The 8008-nt window shown below is 41.6% G+C and overlaps 1 pseudogene; it reads left to right on the top strand.

Moving 5' to 3' along the window:
* The first annotated feature begins 6582 nt into the window (after nucleotides 1–6582).
* On the top strand, nucleotides 6583–8008 carry LOC135362720 (glucosamine-6-phosphate isomerase 2-like; annotated as a pseudogene).

Consider the following 8008-nt stretch of genomic DNA (forward strand, 5'->3'; position numbering starts at 1 on the left):
CGTCAAGGTAGGGAAACCTGAGCTGTCATTGATGAATTACTGGAGGCTCAGTGTGGACAAGTCCAAGAGATACAAACTTCAGGGAACTCAGTTATTAGGAGGACCTTGTCCTTCTATGTTTTACATCCTGGAGCTCTACCACTTTCTCCCCTGGCAGGGGGAGGGAATAAGCAATTATTTTGAAATACATCAGATCAGGGTACCTGGCTGACTTAGTCAGGAGATCATGCAACTCTGGATCTCAGAGTTGTAGGTTTGAGCCCGATCTTCGGTGTAGAGACTTACTTAAAAATAAAACCTAAAAGGGGCGCCTGGGTGGCTCAGCCGGTTGAGTGTCCAACTCTTGATTTCAGCTCAGGTCATGATCTCAGGGTCATGAGATCGAGCCCCATTACAGGCTCCCCGCTAAGTAGGGAATCTGCTTGAGAGTCTCTCCCTGTCTCTCTGCTCCTCCCCACACTCAAGATCTCTCTCTCAAATAAATAAATCTTAAAAAAAAAAAAAAAAAAACTAAAAAAAATTTAAATATATCAGATCATTCCCTTCTTAGCAAGGTCTGCCTTAAGGAGAAACTCTGACTGGAGCTTAACCTGCTGGGGTTTATCAGAGCCCAATAGGGAAATGTCCAACCCCACCTACCTTCCCAAATGGGAGAAAAGAAATCCCCAGCTCCAGCCCAGGCTAGCCATCCTGTCCCACCTGAGGAGAGGAGGAAAATACGAGAAGCACCTTGAAGCTCATAGTCCACAGGCACAGACCTAATCACAGCACCACAGAACACTTCTCCCCCACCTCACCATTCAAAGTAAGTGGATGGGACCAACACAAGAAAAACAGACTCAAATACAGAAAACAAACTGGCGGTGGCCGGAATAGAGGTGGGTGAGGGCATGGGTGACTAGGAAAAAGAGGTACAAAGTTCCAGTTATAAAATAAACAAGTCACGGAGTACAGCATAGGGAATATAGTCAATATAGTCAATACCACTGGTCAAAACAAATGAAGAAATAACATGTGTATTTGTGAGCCTTTTAACCCAAAAATAAGGCCTCCCACGAAAAGTGTTTATCCGCTCTCTTCACTGTACTAAAGCACAACTACAAAAAGATAAATTCGTTGTCTAAAAATAATAATGAATCTATCTATTCTTAGCCACTTCGGCAGTGCAGAGAAACTACTTTGTAGCAGTCTAAACCCCGGGGATGGGCTCTGTAAGCTCCTGCAAATCAAGTATTTGATTTGGAAAGCAGAAAAGCATCCGTTTATGGGGCATTATTTCTATATCAGCACAACAAATACTTTGATCAACTGCCCAATCCTAACAAAATGAGGGGCCATTCATGATTCATCTCAGCCACACATATTTCCTAGCAAATCATAGAAGCTTTATATAAATGCAACAGGTTTACAATCACCCCTTGGCCCATATGTCCTTCCTTTGTCTCCCTAAACAATGCTTTTAAGACCCAAATGCCACTCTCAGCCTTCGTGAACATTTCAGCCCCATAATTTGCAAATGAAGTGAGCTTGAGCAAACTACTGTGACTTTCTGGATCTCTGTTTTTCTCATCTGTAAAATGGGGATAAGAATAATATTTTTCTCATGAAATGACTGTAAGGATTTCATGATAAAATGCATGTAAAGCTCTTGGCACACTGCCTGGCATTAAAAAAATATTCAGTTAATTTTATTTGTTTCTCACTATAATCACAAGGGCCACTAAGTGATCATTGGCAATCTTTTTTGAAATCTGTGCAATCTATTAGAACGACATCGTTCTCTCTCTCCTTCCCCTCTCTCTCCTTCCTCTCTCTCTCTCCCTTATTTTTTTTACCGGTAGCATTTATGTAATGTTAGCATTATTCTTATCTCTGGGGGCTGGATATTAGGAAAGTCATGGAAAGATCCAAATGGGACCTTTGGTGCCAAGTGCTGGGAGTGTTGGGATCCATCTGGGACTTTTCCAGGGCTCATGAGCAAGAGCTGAATGTCACAAGATGCCAGACAGCAGGAAAGTGAGCACCACTGAGACCTGGAGATAACTTTGGAACTGGGAATGGAGGCTGCATTTGCTGGCACTTTCTTGTAATCTTTCCTGATAAACTTCTGCTTATCTGGCATGTGGGTTGCTAAGGTGAGGGGCTGACAGGAGGGAATTGTGCAGCAGAGGGTCCTAATGTATTTAAACTTGACTAAAGTTTACTCCTTCGAGGTAATACTGTGACAGTATATATCTAGCTGCCAAGATGCCAGTGAGCATCATAAGCTTAGACTGGCTTATCTTTCCTACCTTCCCTTGTGACCCAGAAAGCCACCACTAGGGCCCCTCACTAGTAGGGTTTGGTGAGGAATGGGGAGTACTGGTAGCAGTTAAGAGTTTGCATATTAAAGGATCTGGTTTTGGGGGCGCCTGGGTGGTTCAGATGGTTAAGCATCTGCCTTCGGCTCGGGTCATGATCTCCAGGTCCTGGGATCGAGCCCCACATCGGGCTCCCAGCTCAGTGGGGAGTCTGCTTCTCCCTCTGCCCCTGCTTGTGCTCTCTCTGCCTTTGTCTCTCTTTCAAATGAATAAATAAAAAAAATAAAATAAAAAAGTAAGGGATTTGGTTTTTATTGTGATGAGAATTTCACAATTTATACAAATATAAAACCATTATGTTTTACACCTGAAATTAATGTTATATGCCAATTATACCTCAATAATAATAATAATAATAATAATAATAAAGCCCCTCCCCAAAAAAGATCTAGAACATTTTACTTTAAGTTGTAAAAAAAAAAAGCTTGAGACTTGGAGTCACAAAGATTTGGAGTTCAAAGCTTGCTTCCACCACTTAGAGCTCTGTGTCCTTAGATATGTTCATTTACCTCTGGAACCTTAGAAAACAGGACAACAGCATCTGTTTTCACTACTTCAGGATTGTGATAAGAATCAAATGGAGGGGCACCTGGGTGGCTCAGTTGGTTAAGAATCAAATGGAGGAAGGGGGCACCTGGGTGGCTCAGTCGTTGAGCGTCTGCCTTCGGCTCGGGTCGTGATCCCGGGGTCCTGGGATCGAGCCCCGCATCAGGCTCCCTGCTCGGCGGGAGGCCTGCTTCTCCCTCTCCCGCTCCCCCTGCTTGTGTTCCCTCTCTCGCTGTGTTTCTCTCTGTCAAATAAATAAATAAAAATCTTTAAAAAAAAAAAAAAAGAATCAAATGGAGGGTGCCTGCCTGACTCAGTTGGTGGAGCGTGCAACTGTTGATCTCAGGGTTATAAGTTTGAGCCCCACGTTGGGTGTAGAGATGACTTAAAAATAAAAATTAAAAAATCTAAGAGTCAAATGGATTAACAATTGTGGAAATGCGTTATTAAATGCCACACATTATAACAATAATATGGTACTACCTAAATACTGCCTTGGAGTGAGGCTTCATACACCCTTTTCAGAGAAAGGTGCTGCTTCCTGCCTCCCAGAATGAGCTGAATGAACTGAATTAGAAGGTGACATTCCCCAATAATCCAGCCATTTAATGAGCACCCCAAATAAAAACTCTGGAAAAGGGACACCTGGCTGGCTCATTTGGTAGAGTACCATGACTCCTGATTTGGGGTTCGTGAGTTGTAGCCCCATGTTGGGTATAGAGTTTACTTAAAAGAAACAAAACAAAACAAAGAAAAAAATATACTCTGGAAAAATACTACATTCAACATAATCTTTTTAAACCTGTTAATTGCCAGGGCACCTGGGTGGCTCAGTTGTTGGGCATCTGCCTTCGGTTCAGGTCATGATCTCAGGGTCCTGGGATCGAGCCCCACATCTGTGGGGCTCCCTGCTCAGCTGGAAGCCTGCTTCTCCCTCTCCCACTCCCCCTGCTTGTGTTCCCTCTCTCGCTGTGCCTCTCTCTGTCAAATAAATAAATAAAATCTTAAAAAAAAAAACCTGTTAATTGCTTTCTCAAGTTTCTCAATATGAAACACTACACTTAAAACAAAATTAAAACTGTAGAATTAAAAGTTCACCCAATATTTAAAATGACAAACCTGGTCATTTATTTATTAAAAAAAAACTAAAATAGGGATTGGAAGTAGTGCAGGTCCCTTCAGACCTTACCTAAATAGAAAGACCTTACCAAGCTATAAAATTTAGTGACACTTGAAAAATATTATCTAGAGGAATAACAGTAATGATCTGTAAGCCACTTCAGCTTCTCTCTCTGAAAGATGCCATTAGCAAGTGTGAGTAAGGTTGCTAAATATTTTTCACATTGATTTGTCAACCTAATAAAAGGTTTGACAGACCATGCCTCAGTTTCCTTGTAATAAGTATTTATGAGTCGTTGCCAGGCAAAGGTCAAGGTTTCTGTACTCAGGGTTACAATTTTTAACAATGTGCCTCTAGCTTCGAGAAGAATTTTTTAAATAAGGAAATTAAGGCAGAGTGCTTTTAATTTTTATTTATATGATTAGTTTTTGTCTTTGAATATTTATCCTATCATGTGACATACATAAATGTTGTAAGGGTTTGAATTTGCCTGAGCCCATTAATAACAGCAGAGCAAGTCAAATTTCAACCTATGTGAAGGTCATAGATGCCTAAGATCATTTTTTTTAAACATATGCTTCCATTTTCTATCTGTTCTGTCTTCAAAGATGCCACATCCTTTGCAAAGAACGTGAACAAAATACAAAGGTGTATTTCCAACTCTGCAGGATATTTTTCACTTCACTGAAACCTAATACATAGATTTCATGTAGAACATTCTAAAATTAATAGAGCACCTATATTAAGATTTAATCTGTTTTTGGGCGCCTGGGTGGCTCAGTTGGTTGGGCGACTGCCTTCGGCTCGGGTCATGATCCCAGAGTCCTGGGATCGAGTCCCGCATCGGGCTTCCTGCTCGGCAGGGAGTCTGCTTCTCCCTCTGACCCTCCCCCCTCTCATGGGCTCTCTCTCTCTCATTCTCTCTGTCTCAAATAAATAAATAAAATCTTTAAAAAACAAAACAAAACAAAAACAAGATTTAATGTTTTTGGGTTTTTTTTCATTGAAAAGAAAACTTTTTTTCATCATATGCTGTATTTTACAAGGTTTGCAACAACATTTTCAAAAGAATTTTCCTCTCGGTAAGAATAGTCTTTTTTCTTCTTAGTTATGCAATAAATGGAACTATGCGAAAGAAGCTATCGGTTTAAAAATACATGGCAATATAAAAGGCTTTTGTTTTCTCTTGCTTTGAGGAAATTCAATATAGTGGTGTAGCAAGGTTGGCAGGGGTGATCCTAGAGAGAAAAGGAGGCCCCCTTGCCCCACTTTCAAGTGTTGAAACTGAACTTGTATTCTAGGTCATCTACTAGAATATTTTGCATAGACAAAGAGAACGTTTTTTTTTTTTTAAGGAAGTGTTTCATAATATTTATGGGAAATAAAAATAAGGTGGAAGCAATTCATACTGCACTGTGATGTTAGGTTGCCGTGCCAGATTCTTCATGTCCCAAAACACAGTCGTCCTTGGTGGTTGGATGCAGGATGCTTCCAGGCTTCGGTTGGCAATGACACCATGAAAGGAAAATACAAAGTGAGTATGGTTATTTGGATGCACTCTCTGTTAATAAAGGCATGCAGATTACCTCTCCACACCTGGTTCACTGTCAAATGACTCATCATTTTTGGCTATTATGCTAATAATACATGTCTATATCAGCACAAAGGAGCTAGAAAATCATCATGATTAAGAAGAACAGAATATGCGGGCGCCTGGGTGGCTCAGTCGTTAAGCGCCTGCCTTCCGCTCAGGTCATGATCCCAGGGTCCTGGGATCGAGTCCCACATCGGGCTCCCTGCTCGGCGGGAAGCCTGCTTCTCCCTCTCCTACTCCCCCTGCTTCTGTTCCCTGTCTCACTGTCTCTCTCTCTCACTAATAAATAAAATCTTTAAGAAAAAAAAAAAAAGAAGCAGAAAAGTGTTCACCTTTAGCCCAGAAGGCTGACCTATAGCCTGCATAGTTCCCATGAGGATCAAATACGGCAGGTTGCTGAATTCTTAAAGGGTCTCCTGACAGCCTGTGTATCTCACACACAGTTAATATTGAACTGAATGATAAGCACCAGAGAAGTCTTGCAAAAGTAGTTTTACAAGTGGAAATTCGAAGAAGACATTTATGATCTAATGCTCCCTGCAGGGCCCCTGGCCCTTGAGCACTAAACGTATAAGCAGTAGCTTCACACAGGGCAGGTGCGGCTCCTTCTGCCTGGGGTAGCCCTTTCTATCCTCCTGCTTCTTAAATAAACCCACTAAGTTGCAGCATACAACTTCTCAGGAACTCCTTCTTGCCAGCCGAGCTCCCCAACCCTGCAATAACTGTATCTAAAATTGTAGCTTTGGGGCGCCTGGGTGGCTCAGTCGTTAAGCGTCTGCCTTCGGCTCAGGTCATGATCCCAGGGTCCTGGGATCGAGCCCCGCATCGGGCTCCCTGCTCCGCGGGAAGCCTGCTTCTCCCTCTCCCACTCCCCCTGCTTGTGTTCCCTCTCTCGCTGTGTCTCTCTCTGTCAAATAAATAAAATCTTAAAAATAAATAAATAAAATAAATAAAAATAAAAAAATAAAATAAAATAAAATTGTAGCTTTACCCAAGTTACTCTGTTAATCATTGGAAGATCAGAAGCTGATGTGTGTAAGTGATCATTTCCAACTCTTGCCAAGGGGGAAGAATGAAATCAACACAGTCGAGTATTTAATAATGTGGGACAAATCAGATGACTTTTTGCTCTGAAAAAGTTATCAGGGGTTCCTGCTGCCCCAGCATCAGAAGAGCTGGTTGGTCTACCAGGTGTACTAACATATGTCATTAGTATCTTATAAAAAAACCTAATAGTTGTCAACTAACAGAACATCACAAGAAGGGAGACCTCTCTTTTAAACACGTGAAGACATTTAACATGGATGAATATGTAGAATTTCCCATCAATTGTCCTGAAAGCTACCATTCCTTGGTGTGGAATAACTATTTATTTATTTATTTATTTATTTAAGATTTTATTTATTTGACAGAGAGAGACACAGCGAGAGAGGGAACACAAGCAGGGGGAGTGGGAGAGGGAGAAGCAGGCTTCCTGCTGAGCAGGGAGCCCGATGCGGGGCTCCATCCCAGGACCCTGGGATCATGACCTGAGCCAAAGGCAGACGCTTAACGACTGAGCCACCCAGGCGCCCGTGGAATAACTTTTTAAAGCATATTGATATAGATCCTAAAATGCTCATATCTTCGATGGGAATACTGCAGATTTACAAACAGAATGTGATGCGTTTGAAAAGAAAAGAAAAAGAAAGGAAGCTGGCTGAGTCGACCTATCTGTTGGAGGTCATGTTTCTCATAATAGGTACACACAAGGCATTTGCCCCGTGCACAACAATGGAAGGAGTCAACCATGTGTGGACTGTGTCATCTTTCCAGCATCATCTCTGAACTACATTTGTATATGATGAAGATGCTACTTTAGAACTCAGAGTTACTATTGTAAACTACTTCAAGGTTTAATGCATGTGCACAGTAAACTTGTAGGTCCACTATAGGGTATGGTAGAAGGAAATTGAAGGAGATTGGGGCAAAATGCTGCTTGAATGAACAAAATACTTTTTATAAGAAGTAGATGAATTTCAGCTTTGCAATATAATGGAGCATGGGGAATTTTTAAGATGATCATTTTTGTAAAAGAGATTTTATTTATTCATTTGAGACAGAGAGAGAGAGAGAGAACATGAGCAGGAGGAGTTGCAGAGAGAGAGAAGCAGATTCCCTGCTGAGCGGGGAGCCTGACTCAGGGGGTCAATCCCAGGACCCTGAGATCATGACCTGAACCAAAGGCAGATGCTTAACCATCTGAGCCTCCCAGGTGCCCCAGGATTACCATTTTTAACAGTCTAATATCTGTATGTGAAACATTCCATATTTGAAATGCATCTATTTTACACCAGGGCTTAGGAGAAGTAATTGGCTCTCACGACGGATAAGCTGTTTATTATAAAC

Source organism: Mirounga angustirostris, unplaced genomic scaffold, assembly GCF_029215605.1.
Source record: "Mirounga angustirostris isolate CCGP_5_RB_7025 unplaced genomic scaffold, mMirAng1.0.hap1 SCAF_15, whole genome shotgun sequence".
Lineage (NCBI taxonomy): Eukaryota > Metazoa > Chordata > Mammalia > Carnivora > Phocidae > Mirounga > Mirounga angustirostris.